Here is an 18,545-nt window from a genome sequence, read left to right on the forward strand (position 1 = left end):
CAGTAAGTGCATGCCCACTGCCACCCCTTCTCCTTTCACACCTTGTATCAGCTTTAATCCAGTCCAGTGCTGCCTGCTGAGCAGCACTGACCAACACTGCCTGGGCCCAGGCTTTTATCTCTGAGGCCCCATTATGATGTCAGAAAGCTGGCTCTGGCTCCTGAGGTCTCCACTATGACACGTGCAAAGTTCCGTCTGAACTTTATATAAGACGGTGCGGCTCAGTCAGTCACTCAGTGTTGCCTGAGAGGGCAACACTGCAACAGCCGGCCCCCAGGCTGTCTTTTTTTTGCACAGCTAGTTGCCTCCAGGAGGCCACAAGAAAATAAAGAAGCAAAAGGCACGGCGCCACATAGTGCAGGTCAATCAGACTAAAAATAAATGTAAAACGTAGTTAATGTGCTCACCACGTAGTAGTTGGTAAAGGCAATAAATAACTCCACTGTGCTGCTGCCAGGATCCAAAACCGGTGAAAACGAATGGTCACCGCTAATTGAAGCATATGAAGGAAGAAAAAAGGAGGATCCTATAGGGCGCTGCTGTGTGGTTGTGGTGGAAAGTCAATGAAAGATAGAAGATATATAATAATAATAATTATTTATTGAACAATAGGTGGCTACGCGTTTCAACACTGAACTAGTGTCTTCCTCAGGCCCCATTATGATGTCAGAAAGCTGGCTCTGGCTCCTGAGGTCTCCACTATGACACATGCAAAGTTCCGTCTGAACTTTATATAAGACGGTGCGGCTCAGTCAGTCACTCAGTGTTGCCTGAGAGGGCAACACTGCAACAGCCGGCCCCCAGGCTGTCTTTTTTTTGCACAGCTAGTTGCCTCCAGGAGGCCACAAGAGGGAGACAAGGGACTGCAAAATGGAAAATAGGCATCCACCAACTTTACAGACAACTTGTTCTCCTTGCTCCTACAACCTCCATCCTTGCACAGTTTGTTATTCTTCCAGGTAACATAGTAACAAATCCAAATTGCTGCTCTCTTTGTAGGCAAGCAAGGGTTTGTTGCAACTGCAATTCTTACTTCTTCTTGAAATGTAGGTACCACAGTACATTCCATCACATCCATCTAGTGTACACAGGTAGGTCCATTGTGACGGGCGGGCGGGCGGGCAGGCTGGCTGCTTTAATGGCTGTTTGCTGTTCCCCTACTCCACTCCACTATTTGACTATGGTGCTGCATCAATCAGTGGCTGGCTCAGGTGCAGCTCTTTAACCTACCTAGGAGGGAGGGCGGAGAGAAGACAAGGAAGGTGAATGAGCTGTTCCAATGTGAAATGCCGGAAACACAGAAACACAGACGACACAAAACAAGAGGTGGCAATGTATTAATTAATAGCATTTAATAAATTAGCTCATTATCACACATGACTGTACAAATGCATTGTCCAACAGGTGTTGAAATAATGGGATTAAAAGGGGAGATCCCATCCGAAAGACAAAAACAATGGCAAACACAAAAAGCACTTTTGGAATCTGATTTTAGTAAACACATAAGGAAAGGGTGCACCGGTCCTGGAAATACTGCAATACCAGGTCAATGCGTGGAGTGGACAGAGCAAGCTCTATTTCCATCTCCCTGTTCTAAAAATCCATTTAATATATGGTCCCCAGATAGGGGACGTATCAGATATTAAACTGATAAGAACAGATACTACACTTGATCTTAGCCAAAAGGCCGAGAAGCGATAACCCGAACGTGCCGCGCGTTTTGCTTCTTTTGCTTGCACCACAATGCAGTGCTGAAAGAGGAGGAATCGACATAAAAACGCCTTCCTGGCAACGCCCAAATGCCCTCCTGCCGTGCAAACACTGGCAGCAGCAGCAGCAGCAGTAAGTGCATGCCCACTGCCACCCCTTCTCCTTTCACACCTTGTATCAGCTTTAATCCAGTCCAGTGCTGCCTGCTGAGCAGCACTGACCAACACTGCCTGGGCCCAGGCTTTTATCTCTGAGGCCCCATTATGATGTCAGAAAGCTGGCTCTGGCTCCTGAGGTCTCCACTATGACACGTGCAAAGTTCCGTCTGAACTTTATATAAGACGGTGCGGCTCAGTCAGTCACTCAGTGTTGCCTGAGAGGGCAACACTGCAACAGCCGGCCCCCAGGCTGTCTTTTTTTTGCACAGCTAGTTGCCTCCAGGAGGCCACAAGAGGGAGACAAGGGACTGCAAAATGGAAAATAGGCATCCACCAACTTTACAGACAACTTGTTCTCCTTGCTCCTACAACCTCCATCCTTGCACAGTTTGTTATTCTTCCACGTAACATAGTAACAAATCCAAATTGCTGCTCTCTTTGTAGGCAAGCAAGGGTTTGTTGCAACTGCAATTCTTACTTCTTCTTGAAATGTAGGGACCACAGTACATTCCATCACATCCATCTAGTGTACACAGGTAGGTCCATTGTGACGGGCGGGCGGGCGGGCGGGCTGGCTGCTTTAATGGCTGTTTGCTGTTCCCCTACTCCACTCCACTATTTGACTATGGTGCTGCATCAATCAGTGGCTGGCTCAGGTGCAGCTCTTTAACCTACCTAGGAGGGAGGGCGGAGAGAAGACAAGGAAGGTGAATGAGCTGTTCCAATGTGAAATGCCGGAAACACAGAAACACAGACGACACAAAACAAGAGGTGGCAATGTATTAATTAATAGCATTTAATAAATTAGCTCATTATCACACATGACTGTACAAATGCATTGTCCAACAGGTGTTGAAATAATGGGATTAAAAGGGGAGATCCCATCCGAAAGACAAAAACAATGGCAAACACAAAAAGCACTTTTGGAATCTGATTTTAGTAAACACATAAGGAAAGGGTGCACCGGTCCTGGAAATACTGCAATACCAGGTCAATGCGTGGAGTGGACAGAGCAAGCTCTATTTCCTAAGAACAGATACTACACTTGATCTTAGCCAAAAGGCCGAGAAGCGATAACCCGAACGTGTCGCGCGTTTTGCTTCTTTTGCTTGCACCACAATGCAGTGCTGAAAGAGGAGGAATCGACATAAAAACGCCTTCCTGGCAACGCCCAAATGCCCTCCTGCCGTGCAAACACTGGCAGCAGCAGCAGCAGTAAGTGCATGCCCACTGCCACCCCTTCTCCTTTCACACCTTGTATCAGCTTTAATCCAGTCCAGTGCTGCCTGCTGAGCAGCACTGACCAACACTGCCTGGGCCCAGGCTTTTATCTCTGAGGCCCCATTATGATGTCAGAAAGCTGGCTCTGGCTCCTGAGGTCTCCACTATGACACGTGCAAAGTTCCGTCTGAACTTTATATAAGACGGTGCGGCTCAGTCAGTCACTCAGTGTTGCCTGAGAGGGCAACACTGCAACAGCCGGCCCCCAGGCTGTCTTTTTTTTGCACAGCTAGTTGCCTCCAGGAGGCCACAAGAGGGAGACAAGGGACTGCAAAATGGAAAATAGGCATCCACCAACTTTACAGACAACTTGTTCTCCTTGCTCCTACAACCTCCATCCTTGCACAGTTTGTTATTCTTCCAGGTAACATAGTAACAAATCCAAATTGCTGCTCTCTTTGTAGGCAAGCAAGGGTTTGTTGCAACTGCAATTCTTACTTCTTCTTGAAATGTAGGGACCACAGTACATTCCATCACATCCATCTAGTGTACACAGGTAGGTCCATTGTGACGGGCGGGCGGGCGGGCGGGCGTTCTGGCTGCTTTAATGGCTGTTTGCTGTTCCCCTACTCCACTCCACTATTTGACTATGGTGCTGCATCAATCAGTGGCTGGCTCAGGTGCAGCTCTTTAACCTACCTAGGAGGGAGGGCGGAGAGAAGACAAGGGAGGTGAATGAGCTGTTCCAATGTGAAATGCCGGAAACACAGAAACACAGACGACACAAAACAAGAGGTGGCAATGTATTAATTAATTGCATTTAATAAATTAGCTCATTATCACACATGACTGTACAAATGCATTGTCCAACAGGTGTTGAAATAATGGGATTAAAAGGGGAGATCCCATCCGAAAGACAAAAACAATGGCAAACACAAAAAGCACTTTTGGAATCTGATTTTAGTAAACACATAAGGAAAGGGTGCATCGGTCCTGGAAATACTGCAATACCAGGTCAATGCGTGGAGTGGACAGAGCAAGCTCTATTTCCATCTCCCTGTTCTAAAAATCCATTTAATATATGGTCCCCAGATAGGGGACGTATCAGATATTAAACTGATAAGAACAGATACTACACTTGATCTTAGCCAAAAGGCCGAGAAGCGATAACCCGAACGTGTCGCGCGTTTTGCTTCTTTTGCTTGCACCACAATGCAGTGCTGAAAGAGGAGGAATCGACATAAAAACGCCTTCCTGGCAACGCCCAAATGCCCTCCTGCCGTGCAAACACTGGCAGCAGCAGCAGCAGCAGCAGCAGTAAGTGCATGCCCACTGCCACCCCTTCTCCTTTCACACCTTGTATCAGCTTTAATCCAGTCCAGTGCTGCCTGCTGAGCAGCACTGACCAACACTGCCTGGGCCCAGGCTTTTATCTCTGAGGCCCCATTATGATGTCAGAAAGCTGGCTCTGGCTCCTGAGGTCTCCACTATGACACGTGCAAAGTTCCGTCTGAACTTTATATAAGACGGTGCGGCTCAGTCAGTCACTCAGTGTTGCCTGAGAGGGCAACACTGCAACAGCCGGCCCCCAGGCTGTCTTTTTTTTGCACAGCTAGTTGCCTCCAGGAGGCCACAAGAGGGAGACAAGGGACTGCAAAATGGAAAATAAGCATCCACCAACTTTACAGACAACTTGTTCTCCTTGCTCCTACAACCTCCATCCTTGCACAGTTTGTTATTCTTCCAGGTAACATAGTAACAAATCCAAATTGCTGCTCTCTTTGTAGGCAAGCAAGGGTTTGTTGCAACTGCAATTCTTACTTCTTCTTGAAATGTAGGGACCACAGTACATTCCATCACATCCATCTAGTGTACACAGGTAGGTCCATTGTGACGGGCGGGCGGGCGGGCGGGCTGGCTGCTTTAATGGCTGTTTGCTGTTCCCCTACTCCACTCCACTATTTGACTATGGTGCTGCATCAATCAGTGGCTGGCTCAGGTGCAGCTCTTTAACCTACCTAGGAGGGAGGGCGGAGAGAAGACAAGGAAGGTGAATGAGCTGTTCCAATGTGAAATGCCGGAAACACAGAAACACAGACGACACAAAACAAGAGGTGGCAATGTATTAATTAATTGCATTTAATAAATTAGCTCATTATCACACATGACTGTACAAATGCATTGTCCAACAGGTGTTGAAATAATGGGATTAAAAGGGGAGATCCCATCCGAAAGACAAAAACAATGGCAAACACAAAAAGCACTTTTGGAATCTGATTTTAGTAAACACATAAGGAAAGGGTGCACCGGTCCTGGAAATACTGCAATACCAGGTCAATGCGTGGAGTGGACAAAGCAAGCTCTATTTCCATCTCCCTGTTCTAAAAATCCATTTAATATATGGTCCCCAGATAGGGGACGTATCAGATATTAAACTGATAAGAACAGATACTACACTTGATCTTAGCCAAAAGGCCGAGAAGCGATAACCCGAACGTGTCGCGCGTTTTGCTTCTTTTGCTTGCACCACAATGCAGTGCTGAAAGAGGAGGAATCGACATAAAAATGCCTTCCTGGCAACGCCCAAATGCCCTCCTGCCGTGCAAACTCTGGCAGCAGCAGCAGCAGCAGTAAGTGCATGCCCACTGCCACCCCTTCTCCTTTCACACCTTGTATCAGCTTTAATCCAGTCCAGTGCTGCCTGCTGAGCAGCACTGACCAACACTGCCTGGGCCCAGGCTTTTATCTCTGAGGCCCCATTATGATGTCAGAAAGCTGGCTCTGGCTCCTGAGGTCTCCACTATGACACGTGCAAAGTTCCGTCTGAACTTTATATAAGACGGTGCGGCTCAGTCAGTCACTCAGTGTTGCCTGAGAGGGCAACACTGCAACAGCCGGCCCCCAGGCTGTCTTTTTTTTGCACAGCTAGTTGCCTCCAGGAGGCCACAAGAGGGAGACAAGGGACTGCAAAATGGAAAATAGGCATCCACCAACTTTACAGACAACTTGTTCTCCTTGCTCCTACAACCTCCATCCTTGCACAGTTTGTTATTCTTCCAGGTAACATAGTAACAAATCCAAATTGCTGCTCTCTTTGTAGGCAAGCAAGGGTTTGTTGCAACTGCAATTCTTACTTCTTCTTGAAATGTAGGGACCACAGTACATTCCATCACATCCATCTAGTGTACACAGGTAGGTCCATTGTGACGGGCGGGCGGGCGGGCGGGCTGGCTGCTTTAATGGCTGTTTGCTGTTCCCCTACTCCACTCCACTATTTGACTATGGTGCTGCATCAATCAGTGGCTGGCTCAGGTGCAGCTCTTTAACCTACCTAGGAGGGAGGGCGGAGAGAAGACAAGGAAGGTGAATGAGCTGTTCCAATGTGAAATGCCGGAAACACAGAAACACAGACGACACAAAACAAGAGGTGGCAATGTATTAATTAATTGCATTTAATAAATTAGCTCATTATCACACATGACTGTACAAATGCATTGTCCAACAGGTGTTGAAATAATGGGATTAAAAGGGGAGATCCCATCCGAAAGACAAAAACAATGGCAAACACAAAAAGCACTTTTGGAATCTGATTTTAGTAAACACATAAGGAAAGGGTGCACCGGTCCTGGAAATACTGCAATACCAGGTCAATGCGTGGAGTGGACAGAGCAAGCTCTATTTCCATCTCCCTGTTCTAAAAATCCATTTAATATATGGTCCCCAGATAGGGGACGTATCAGATATTAAACTGATAAGAACAGATACTACACTTGATCTTAGCCAAAAGGCTGAGAAGCGATAACCCGAACGTGCCGCGCGTTGACCGAGCCTGCCCAATACTGCTGTTCACCCCTTGCAGCGATTCAGCCTACTCCTAGGCAATTCCATGGGGCCCTGCAGGCTCACACACACTCACAGCTACGCGGGAGGTGAATAAAGGCCGGAGAGGAAGCAACGCCCAAATGCCCTCCTGCCGTGCAAACACTGGCAGCAGCAGCAGCAGCAGTAAGTGCATGCCCACTGCCACCCCTTCTCCTTTCACACCTTGTATCAGCTTTAATCCAGTCCAGTGCTGCCTGCTGAGCAGCACTGACCAACACTGCCTGGGCCCAGGCTTTTATCTCTGAGGCCCCATTATGATGTCAGAAAGCTGGCTCTGGCTCCTGAGGTCTCCACTATGACACGTGCAAAGTTCCGTCTGAACTTTATATAAGACGGTGCGGCTCAGTCAGTCACTCAGTGTTGCCTGAGAGGGCAACACTGCAACAGCCGGCCCCCAGGCTGTCTTTTTTTTGCACAGCTAGTTGCCTCCAGGAGGCCACAAGAAAATAAAGAAGCAAAAGGCACGGCGCCACATAGTGCAGGTCAATCAGACTAAAAATAAATGTAAAACGTAGTTAATGTGCTCACCACGTAGTAGTTGGTAAAGGCAATAAATAACTCCACTGTGCTGCTGCCAGGATCCAAAACCGGTGAAAACGAATGGTCACCGCTAATTGAAGCATATGAAGGAAAAAAAAGGAGGATCCTATAGGGCGCTGCTGCGTGGTTGTGGTGGAAAGTCAATGAAAGATAGAAGATATATAATAATAATAATTATTTATTGAACAATAGGTGGCTACGCGTTTCAACACTGAACTAGTGTCTTCCTCAGGCCCCATTATGATGTCAGAAAGCTGGCTCTGGCTCCTGAGGTCTCCACTATGACACGTGCAAAGTTCCGTCTGAACTTTATATAAGACGGTGCGGCTCAGTCAGTCACTCAGTGTTGCCTGAGAGGGCAACACTGCAACAGCCGGCCCCCAGGCTGTCTTTTTTTTGCACAGCTAGTTGCCTCCAGGAGGCCACAAGAGGGAGACAAGGGACTGCAAAATGGAAAATAGGCATCCACCAACTTTACAGACAACTTGTTCTCCTTGCTCCTACAACCTCCATCCTTGCACAGTTTGTTATTCTTCCAGGTAACATAGTAACAAATCCAAATTGCTGCTCTCTTTGTAGGCAAGCAAGGGTTTGTTGCAACTGCAATTCTTACTTCTTCTTGAAATGTAGGGACCACAGTACATTCCATCACATCCATCTAGTGTACACAGGTAGGTCCATTGTGACGGGCGGGCGGGCGGGCGGGCTGGCTGCTTTAATGGCTGTTTGCTGTTCCCCTACTCCACTCCACTATTTGACTATGGTGCTGCATCAATCAGTGGCTGGCTCAGGTGCAGCTCTTTAACCTACCTAGGAGGGAGGGCGCAGAGAAGACAAGGAAGGTGAATGAGCTGTTCCAATGTGAAATGCCGGAAACACAGAAACACAGACGACACAAAACAAGAGGTGGCAATGTATTAATTAATTGCATTTAATAAATTAGCTCATTATCACACATGACTGTACAAATGCATTGTCCAACAGGTGTTGAAATAATGGGATTAAAAGGGGAGATCCCATCCGAAAGACAAAAACAATGGCAAACACAAAAAGCACTTTTGGAATCTGATTTTAGTAAACACATAAGGAAAGGGTGCACCGGTCCTGGAAATACTGCAATACCAGGTCAATGCGTGGAGTGGACAAAGCAAGCTCTATTTCCATCTCCCTGTTCTAAAAATCCATTTAATATATGGTCCCCAGATAGGGGACGTATCAGATATTAAACTGATAAGAACAGATACTACACTTGATCTTAGCCAAAAGGCCGAGAAGCGATAACCCGAACGTGTCGCGCGTTTTGCTTCTTTTGCTTGCACCACAATGCAGTGCTGAAAGAGGAGGAATCGACATAAAAATGCCTTCCTGGCAACGCCCAAATGCCCTCCTGCCGTGCAAACTCTGGCAGCAGCAGCAGCAGCAGTAAGTGCATGCCCACTGCCACCCCTTCTCCTTTCACACCTTGTATCAGCTTTAATCCAGTCCAGTGCTGCCTGCTGAGCAGCACTGACCAACACTGCCTGGGCCCAGGCTTTTATCTCTGAGGCCCCATTATGATGTCAGAAAGCTGGCTCTGGCTCCTGAGGTCTCCACTATGACACGTGCAAAGTTCCGTCTGAACTTTATATAAGACGGTGCGGCTCAGTCAGTCACTCAGTGTTGCCTGAGAGGGCAACACTGCAACAGCCGGCCCCCAGGCTGTCTTTTTTTTGCACAGCTAGTTGCCTCCAGGAGGCCACAAGAGGGAGACAAGGGACTGCAAAATGGAAAATAGGCATCCACCAACTTTACAGACAACTTGTTCTCCTTGCTCCTACAACCTCCATCCTTGCACAGTTTGTTATTCTTCCAGGTAACATAGTAACAAATCCAAATTGCTGCTCTCTTTGTAGGCAAGCAAGGGTTTGTTGCAACTGCAATTCTTACTTCTTCTTGAAATGTAGGGACCACAGTACATTCCATCACATCCATCTAGTGTACACAGGTAGGTCCATTGTGACGGGCGGGCGGGCGGGCGGGCTGGCTGCTTTAATGGCTGTTTGCTGTTCCCCTACTCCACTCCACTATTTGACTATGGTGCTGCATCAATCAGTGGCTGGCTCAGGTGCAGCTCTTTAACCTACCTAGGAGGGAGGGCGGAGAGAAGACAAGGAAGGTGAATGAGCTGTTCCAATGTGAAATGCCGGAAACACAGAAACACAGACGACACAAAACAAGAGGTGGCAATGTATTAATTAATTGCATTTAATAAATTAGCTCATTATCACACATGACTGTACAAATGCATTGTCCAACAGGTGTTGAAATAATGGGATTAAAAGGGGAGATCCCATCCGAAAGACAAAAACAATGGCAAACACAAAAAGCACTTTTGGAATCTGATTTTAGTAAACACATAAGGAAAGGGTGCACCGGTCCTGGAAATACTGCAATACCAGGTCAATGCGTGGAGTGGACAGAGCAAGCTCTATTTCCATCTCCCTGTTCTAAAAATCCATTTAATATATGGTCCCCAGATAGGGGACGTATCAGATATTAAACTGATAAGAACAGATACTACACTTGATCTTAGCCAAAAGGCTGAGAAGCGATAACCCGAACGTGCCGCGCGTTGACCGAGCCTGCCCAATACTGCTGTTCACCCCTTGCAGCGATTCAGCCTACTCCTAGGCAATTCCATGGGGCCCTGCAGGCTCACACACACTCACAGCTACGCGGGAGGTGAATAAAGGCCGGAGAGGAAGCAACGCCCAAATGCCCTCCTGCCGTGCAAACACTGGCAGCAGCAGCAGCAGCAGCAGCAGTAAGTGCATGCCCACTGCCACCCCTTCTCCTTTCACACCTTGTATCAGCTTTAATCCAGTCCAGTGCTGCCTGCTGAGCAGCACTGACCAACACTGCCTGGGCCCAGGCTTTTATCTCTGAGGCCCCATTATGATGTCAGAAAGCTGGCTCTGGCTCCTGAGGTCTCCACTATGACACGTGCAAAGTTCCGTCTGAACTTTATATAAGACGGTGCGGCTCAGTCAGTCACTCAGTGTTGCCTGAGAGGGCAACACTGCAACAGCCGGCCCCCAGGCTGTCTTTTTTTTGCACAGCTAGTTGCCTCCAGGAGGCCACAAGAAAATAAAGAAGCAAAAGGCACGGCGCCACATAGTGCAGGTCAATCAGACTAAAAATAAATGTAAAACGTAGTTAATGTGCTCACCACGTAGTAGTTGGTAAAGGCAATAAATAACTCCACTGTGCTGCTGCCAGGATCCAAAACCGGTGAAAACGAATGGTCACCGCTAATTGAAGCATATGAAGGAAAAAAAAGGAGGATCCTATAGGGCGCTGCTGCGTGGTTGTGGTGGAAAGTCAATGAAAGATAGAAGATATATAATAATAATAATTATTTATTGAACAATAGGTGGCTACGCGTTTCAACACTGAACTAGTGTCTTCCTCAGGCCCCATTATGATGTCAGAAAGCTGGCTCTGGCTCCTGAGGTCTCCACTATGACACGTGCAAAGTTCCGTCTGAACTTTATATAAGACGGTGCGGCTCAGTCAGTCACTCAGTGTTGCCTGAGAGGGCAACACTGCAACAGCCGGCCCCCAGGCTGTCTTTTTTTTGCACAGCTAGTTGCCTCCAGGAGGCCACAAGAGGGAGACAAGGGACTGCAAAATGGAAAATAGGCATCCACCAACTTTACAGACAACTTGTTCTCCTTGCTCCTACAACCTCCATCCTTGCACAGTTTGTTATTCTTCCAGGTAACATAGTAACAAATCCAAATTGCTGCTCTCTTTGTAGGCAAGCAAGGGTTTGTTGCAACTGCAATTCTTACTTCTTCTTGAAATGTAGGGACCACAGTACATTCCATCACATCCATCTAGTGTACACAGGTAGGTCCATTGTGACGGGCGGGCGGGCGGGCGGGCTGGCTGCTTTAATGGCTGTTTGCTGTTCCCCTACTCCACTCCACTATTTGACTATGGTGCTGCATCAATCAGTGGCTGGCTCAGGTGCAGCTCTTTAACCTACCTAGGAGGGAGGGCGGAGAGAAGACAAGGAAGGTGAATGAGCTGTTCCAATGTGAAATGCCGGAAACACAGAAACACAGACGACACAAAACAAGAGGTGGCAATGTATTAATTAATTGCATTTAATAAATTAGCTCATTATCACACATGACTGTACAAATGCATTGTCCAACAGGTGTTGAAATAATGGGATTAAAAGGGGAGATCCCATCCGAAAGAAAAAAACAATGGCAAACACAAAAAGCACTTTTGGAATCTGATTTTAGTAAACGCATAAGGAAAGGGTGCACCGGTCCTGGAAATACTGCAATACCAGGTCAATGCGTGGAGTGGACAGAGCAAGCTCTATTTCCATCTCCCTGTTCTAAAAATCCATTTAATATATGGTCCCCAGATAGGGGACGTATCAGATATTAAACTGATAAGAACAGATACTACACTTGATCTTAGCCAAAAGGCCGAGAAGCGATAACCCGAACGTGCCGCGCGTTTTGCTTCTTTTGCTTGCACCACAATGCAGTGCTGAAAGAGGAGGAATCGACATAAAAACGCCTTCCTGGCAACGCCCAAATGCCCTCCTGCCGTGCAAACACTGGCAGCAGCAGCAGCAGCAGCAGCAGCAGTAAGTGCATGCCCACTGCCACCCCTTCTCCTTTCACACCTTGTATCAGCTTTAATCCAGTCCAGTGCTGCCTGCTGAGCAGCACTGACCAACACTGCCTGGGCCCAGGCTTTTATCTCTGAGGCCCCATTATGATGTCAGAAAGCTGGCTCTGGCTCCTGAGGTCTCCACTATGACACGTGCAAAGTTCCGTCTGAACTTTATATAAGACGGTGCGGCTCAGTCAGTCACTCAGTGTTGCCTGAGAGGGCAACACTGCAACAGCCGGCCCCCAGGCTGTCTTTTTTTTGCACAGCTAGTTGCCTCCAGGAGGCCACAAGAGGGAGACAAGGGACTGCAAAATGGAAAATAGGCATCCACCAACTTTACAGACAACTTGTTCTCCTTGCTCCTACAACCTCCATCCTTGCACAGTTTGTTATTCTTCCAGGTAACATAGTAACAAATCCAAATTGCTGCTCTCTTTGTAGGCAAGCAAGGGTTTGTTGCAACTGCAATTCTTACTTCTTCTTGAAATGTAGGGACCACAGTACATTCCATCACATCCATCTAGTGTACACAGGTAGGTCCATTGTGACGGGCGGGCGGGCGGGCTGGCTGCTCTAATGGCTGTTTGCTGTTCCCCTACTCCACTCCACTATTTGACTATGGTGCTGCATCAATCAGTGGCTGGCTCAGGTGCAGCTCTTTAACCTACCTAGGAGGGAGGGCGGAGAGAAGACAAGGAAGGTGAATGAGCTGTTCCAATGTGAAATGCCGGAAACACAGAAACACAGACGACACAAAACAAGAGGTGGCAATGTATTAATTAATTGCATTTAATAAATTAGCTCATTATCACACATGACTGTACAAGTGCATTGTCCAACAGGTGTTGAAATAATGGGATTAAAAGGGGAGATCCCATCCGAAAGACAAAAACAATGGCAAACACAAAAAGCACTTTTGGAATCTGATTTTAGTAAACACATAAGGAAAGGGTGCACCGGTCCTGGAAATACTGCAATACCAGGTCAATGCGTGGAGTGGACAGAGCAAGCTCTATTTCCATCTCCCTGTTCTAAAAATCCATTTAATATATGGTCCCCAGATAGGGGACGTATCAGATATTAAACTGATAAGAACAGATACTACACTTGATCTTAGCCAAAAAGGCCGAGAAGCGATAACCCGAACGTGCCGCGCGTTTTGCTTCTTTTGCTTGCACCACAATGCAGTGCTGAAAGAGGAGGAATCGACATAAAAACGCCTTCCTGGCAACGCCCAAATGCCCTCCTGCCGTGCAAACACTGGCAGCAGCAGCAGCAGTAAGTGCATGCCCACTGCCACCCCTTCTCCTTTCACACCTTGTATCAGCTTTAATCCAGTCCAGTGCTGCCTGCTGAGCAGCACTGACCAACACTGCCTGGGCCCAGGCTTTTATCTCTGAGGCCCCATTATGATGTCAGAAAGCTGGCTCTGGCTCCTGAGGTCTCCACTATGACACGTGCAAAGTTCCGTCTGAATTTTATATAAGACGGTGCGGCTCAGTCAGTCACTCAGTGTTGCCTGAGAGGGCAACACTGCAACAGCCGGCCCCCAGGCTGTCTTTTTTTTGCACAGCTAGTTGCCTCCAGGAGGCCACAAGAGGGAGACAAGGGACTGCAAAATGGAAAATAGGCATCCACCAACTTTACAGACAACTTGTTCTCCTTGCTCCTACAACCTCCATCCTTGCACAGTTTGTTATTCTTCCAGGTAACATAGTAACAAATCCAAATTGCTGCTCTCTTTGTAGGCAAGCAAGGGTTTGTTGCAACTGCAATTCTTACTTCTTCTTGAAATGTAGGGACCACAGTACATTCCATCACATCCATCTAGTGTACACAGGTAGGTCCATTGTGACGGGCGGGCGGGCGGGCGGGCTGCTTTAATGGCTGTTTGCTGTTCCCCTACTCCACTCCACTATTTGACTATGGTGCTGCATCAATCAGTGGCTGGCTCAGGTGCAGCTCTTTAACCTACCTAGGAGGGAGGGCGGAGAGAAGACAAGGAAGGTGAATGAGCTGTTCCAATGTGAAATGCCGGAAACACAGAAACACAGACGACACAAAACAAGAGGTGGCAATGTATTAATTAATTGCATTTAATAAATTAGCTCATTATCACACATGACTGTACAAATGCATTGTCCAACAGGTGTTGAAATAATGGGATTAAAAGGGGAGATCCCATCCGAAAGACAAAAACAATGGCAAACACAAAAAGCACTTTTGGAATCTGATTTTAGTAAACACATAAGGAAAGGGTGCAGCGGTCCTGGAAATACTGCAATACCAGGTCAATGTGTGGAGTGGACAGAGCAAGCTCTATTTCCATCTCCCTGTTCTAAAAATCCATTTAATATATGGTCCCCAGATAGGGGACGTATCAGATATTAAACTGATAAGAACAGATACTACACTTGATCTTAGCCAAAAGGCCGAGAAGCGATAACCCGAACGGGCCGCGCGTTGACCGAGCCTGCCCAATACTGCTGTTCACCCCTTGCAGCGATTCAGCCTACTCCTAGGCAATTCCATGGGGCCCTGCAGGCTCACACACACTCACAGCTACTAAGCGGGAGTTGAATAAAGGCCGGAGAGGAAGCAAGACAGGATTTGCTTCTTTTGCTTGCACCACAATGCAGTGCTGAAAGAGGAGGAATCGACATAAAAACGCCTTCCTGGCAACGCCCAAATGCCCTCCTGCCGTGCAAACACTGGCAGCAGCAGCAGCAGCAGCAGCAGTAAGTGCATGCCCACTGCCACCCCTTCTCCTTTCACACCTTGTATCAGCTTTAATCCAGTCCAGTGCTGCCTGCTGAGCAGCACTGACCAACACTGCCTGGGCCCAGGCTTTTATCTCTGAGGCCCCATTATGATGTCAGAAAGCTGGCTCTGGCTCCTGAGGTCTCCACTATGACACGTGCAAAGTTCCGTCTGAACTTTATATAAGACGGTGCGGCTCAGTCAGTCACTCAGTGTTGCCTGAGAGGGCAACACTGCAACAGCCGGCCCCCAGGCTGTCTTTTTTTTGCACAGCTAGTTGCCTCCAGGAGGCCACAAGAGGGAGACAAGGGACTGCAAAATGGAAAATAGGCATCCACCAACTTTACAGACAACTTGTTCTCCTTGCTCCTACAACCTCCATCCTTGCACAGTTTGTTATTCTTCCAGGTAACATAGTAACAAATCCAAATTGCTGCTCTCTTTGTAGGCAAGCAAGGGTTTGTTGCAACTGCAATTCTTACTTCTTCTTGAAATGTAGGGACCACAGTACATTCCATCACATCCATCTAGTGTACACAGGTAGGTCCATTGTGACGGGCGGGCGGGCGGGCGGGCTGGCTGCTTTAATGGCTGTTTGCTGTTCCCCTACTCCACTCCACTATTTGACTATGGTGCTGCATCAATCAGTGGCTGGCTCAGGTGCAGCTCTTTAACCTACCTAGGAGGGAGGGCGGAGAGAAGACAAGGAAGGTGAATGAGCTGTTCCAATGTGAAATGCCGGAAACACAGAAACACAGACGACACAAAACAAGAGGTGGCAATGTATTAATTAATTGCATTTAATAAATTAGCTCATTATCACACATGACTGTACAAATGCATTGTCCAACAGGTGTTGAAATAATGGGATTAAAAGGGGAGATCCCATCCGAAAGACAAAAACAATGGCAAACACAAAAAGCACTTTTGGAATCTGATTTTAGTAAACACATAAGGAAAGGGTGCACCGGTCCTGGAAATACTGCAATACCAGGTCAATGCGTGGAGTGGACAGAGCAAGCTCTATTTCCATCTCCCTGTTCTAAAAATCCATTTAATATATGGTCCCCAGATAGGGGACGTATCAGATATTAAACTGATAAGAACAGATACTACACTTGATCTTAGCCAAAAGGCCGAGAAGCGATAACCCGAACGTGCCGCGCGTTTTGCTTCTTTTGCTTGCACCACAATGCAGTGCTGAAAGAGGAGGAATCGACATAAAAACGCCTTCCTGGCAACGCCCAAATGCCCTCCTGCCGTGCAAACACTGGCAGCAGCAGCAGCAGCAGCAGCAGCAGCAGCAGTAAGTGCATGCCCACTGCCACCCCTTCTCCTTTCACACCTTGTATCAGCTTTAATCCAGTCCAGTGCTGCCTGCTGAGCAGCACTGACCAACACTGCCTGGGCCCAGGCTTTTATCTCTGAGGCCCCATTATGATGTCAGAAAGCTGGCTCTGGCTCCTGAGGTCTCCACTATGACACGTGCAAAGTTCCGTCTGAACTTTATATAAGACGGTGCGGCTCAGTCAGTCACTCAGTGTTGCCTGAGAGGGCAACACTGCAACAGCCGGCCCCCAGGCTGTCTTTTTTTTGCACAGCTAGTTGCCTCCAGGAGGCCACAAGAGGGAGACAAGGGACTGCAAAATGGAAAATAGGCATCCACCAACTTTACAGACAACTTGTTCTCCTTGCTCCTACAACCTCCATCCTTGCACAGTTTGTTATTCTTCCAGGTAACATAGTAACAAATCCAAATTGCTGCTCTCTTTGTAGGCAAGCAAGGGTTTGTTGCAACTGCAATTCTTACTTCTTCTTGAAATGTAGGGACCACAGTACATTCCATCACATCCATCTAGTGTACACAGGTAGGTCCATTGTGACGGGCGGGCGGGCGGGCTGGCTGCTTTAATGGCTGTTTGCTGTTCCCCTACTCCACTCCACTATTTGACTATGGTGCTGCATCAATCAGTGGCTGGCTCAGGTGCAGCTCTTTAACCTACCTAGGAGGGAGGGCGGAGAGAAGACAAGGAAGGTGAATGAGCTGTTCCAATGTGAAATGCCGGAAACACAGAAACACAGACGACACAAAACAAGAGGTGGCAATGTATTAATTAATTGCATTTAATAAATTAGCTCATTATCACACATGACTGTACAAATGCATTGTCCAACAGGTGTTGAAATAATGGGATTAAAAGGGGAGATCCCATCCGAAAGACAAAAACAATGGCAAACACAAAAAGCACTTTTGGAATCTGATTTTAGTAAACACATAAGGAAAGGGTGCACCGGTCCTGGAAATACTGCAATACCAGGTCAATGCGTGGAGTGGACAGAGCAAGCTCTATTTCCATCTCCCTGTTCTAAAAATCCATTTAATATATGGTCCCCAGATAGGGGACGTATCAGATATTAAACTGATAAGAACAGATACTACACTTGATCTTAGCCAAAAGGCCGAGAAGCGATAACCCGAACGTGCCGCGCGTTTTGCTTCTTTTGCTTGCACCACAATGCAGTGCTGAAAGAGGAGGAATCGACATAAAAACGCCTTCCTGGCAACGCCCAAATGCCCTCCTGCCGTGCAAACACTGGCAGCAGCAGCAGCAGCAGCAGTAAGTGCATGCCCACTGCCACCCCTTCTCCTTTCACACCTTGTATCAGCTTTAATCCAGTCCAGTGCTGCCTGCTGAGCAGCACTGACCAACACTGCCTGGGCCCAGGCTTTTATCTCTGAGGCCCCATTATGATGTCAGAAAGCTGGCTCTGGCTCCTGAGGTCTCCACTATGACACGTGCAAAGTTCCGTCTGAACTTTATATAAGACGGTGCGGCTCAGTCAGTCACTCAGTGTTGCCTGAGAGGGCAACACTGCAACAGCCGGCCCCCAGGCTGTCTTTTTTTTGCACAGCTAGTTGCCTCCAGGAGGCCACAAGAGGGAGACAAGGGACTGCAAAATGGAAAATAGGCATCCACCAACTTTACAGACAACTTGTTCTCCTTGCTCCTACAACCTCCATCCTTGCACAGTTTGTTATTCTTCCAGGTAACATAGTAACAAATCCAAATTGCTGCTCTCTTTGTAGGCAAGCAAGGGTTTGTTGCAACTGCAATTCTTACTTCTTCTTGAAATGTAGGGACCACAGTACATTCCATCACATCCATCTAGTGTACACAGGTAGGTCCATTGTGACGGGCGGGCGGGCGGGCGGGCTGGCTGCTTTAATGGCTGTTTGCTGTTCCCCTACTCCACTCCACTATTTGACTATGGTGCTGCATCAATCAGTGGCTGGCTCAGGTGCAGCTCTTTAACCTACCTAGGAGGGAGGGCGGAGAGAAGACAAGGAAGGTGAATGAGCTGTTCCAATGTGAAATGCCGGAAACACAGAAACACAGACGACACAAAACAAGAGGTGGCAATGTATTAATTAATTGCATTTAATAAATTAGCTCATTATCACACATGACTGTACAAATGCATTGTCCAACAGGTGTTGAAATAATGGGATTAAAAGGGGAGATCCCATCCGAAAGACAAAAACAATGGCAAACACAAAAAGCACTTTTGGAATCTGATTTTAGTAAACACATA

At 47.5% G+C, this 18,545-nt stretch overlaps 11 non-coding genes and 1 pseudogene across 11 annotated transcripts; all 12 read right to left on the reverse strand.

Moving 5' to 3' along the window:
- Positions 1-1,508: 1,508 nt before the first annotated feature.
- On the reverse strand, positions 1,509-1,699 carry LOC142704770 (U2 spliceosomal RNA). The gene has a single exon (XR_012868175.1). It is a non-coding gene; the product is annotated as a U2 spliceosomal RNA (small nuclear RNA).
- Positions 1,700-2,821: 1,122 nt separating this feature from the next.
- Positions 2,822-2,943, reverse strand: LOC142704803 (U2 spliceosomal RNA; annotated as a pseudogene).
- A 1,123-nt stretch (positions 2,944-4,066) lies between these two features.
- Positions 4,067-4,257, reverse strand: LOC142704844 (U2 spliceosomal RNA). Its single transcript, XR_012868236.1, has one exon. It is a non-coding gene; the product is annotated as a U2 spliceosomal RNA (small nuclear RNA).
- A 1,128-nt stretch (positions 4,258-5,385) lies between these two features.
- On the reverse strand, positions 5,386-5,576 carry LOC142704774 (U2 spliceosomal RNA). Its single transcript, XR_012868179.1, has one exon. It is a non-coding gene; the product is annotated as a U2 spliceosomal RNA (small nuclear RNA).
- A 1,122-nt stretch (positions 5,577-6,698) lies between these two features.
- LOC142704856 (U2 spliceosomal RNA) lies at positions 6,699-6,889 on the reverse strand. Its single transcript, XR_012868247.1, has one exon. It is a non-coding gene; the product is annotated as a U2 spliceosomal RNA (small nuclear RNA).
- A 1,710-nt stretch (positions 6,890-8,599) lies between these two features.
- On the reverse strand, positions 8,600-8,790 carry LOC142704775 (U2 spliceosomal RNA). Its single transcript, XR_012868180.1, has one exon. It is a non-coding gene; the product is annotated as a U2 spliceosomal RNA (small nuclear RNA).
- A 1,122-nt stretch (positions 8,791-9,912) lies between these two features.
- Positions 9,913-10,103, reverse strand: LOC142704857 (U2 spliceosomal RNA). The gene has a single exon (XR_012868248.1). It is a non-coding gene; the product is annotated as a U2 spliceosomal RNA (small nuclear RNA).
- A 1,716-nt stretch (positions 10,104-11,819) lies between these two features.
- On the reverse strand, positions 11,820-12,010 carry LOC142704817 (U2 spliceosomal RNA). Its single transcript, XR_012868212.1, has one exon. It is a non-coding gene; the product is annotated as a U2 spliceosomal RNA (small nuclear RNA).
- A 1,127-nt stretch (positions 12,011-13,137) lies between these two features.
- Positions 13,138-13,329, reverse strand: LOC142704790 (U2 spliceosomal RNA). The gene has a single exon (XR_012868194.1). It is a non-coding gene; the product is annotated as a U2 spliceosomal RNA (small nuclear RNA).
- A 1,115-nt stretch (positions 13,330-14,444) lies between these two features.
- On the reverse strand, positions 14,445-14,635 carry LOC142704796 (U2 spliceosomal RNA). Its single transcript, XR_012868199.1, has one exon. It is a non-coding gene; the product is annotated as a U2 spliceosomal RNA (small nuclear RNA).
- A 1,273-nt stretch (positions 14,636-15,908) lies between these two features.
- LOC142704829 (U2 spliceosomal RNA) lies at positions 15,909-16,099 on the reverse strand. Its single transcript, XR_012868223.1, has one exon. It is a non-coding gene; the product is annotated as a U2 spliceosomal RNA (small nuclear RNA).
- A 1,133-nt stretch (positions 16,100-17,232) lies between these two features.
- LOC142704842 (U2 spliceosomal RNA) lies at positions 17,233-17,423 on the reverse strand. The gene has a single exon (XR_012868234.1). It is a non-coding gene; the product is annotated as a U2 spliceosomal RNA (small nuclear RNA).
- Positions 17,424-18,545: the final 1,122 nt, after the last annotated feature.

Source organism: Rhinoderma darwinii, unplaced genomic scaffold, assembly GCF_050947455.1.
Source record: "Rhinoderma darwinii isolate aRhiDar2 unplaced genomic scaffold, aRhiDar2.hap1 Scaffold_3379, whole genome shotgun sequence".
NCBI lineage: Eukaryota > Metazoa > Chordata > Amphibia > Anura > Rhinodermatidae > Rhinoderma > Rhinoderma darwinii.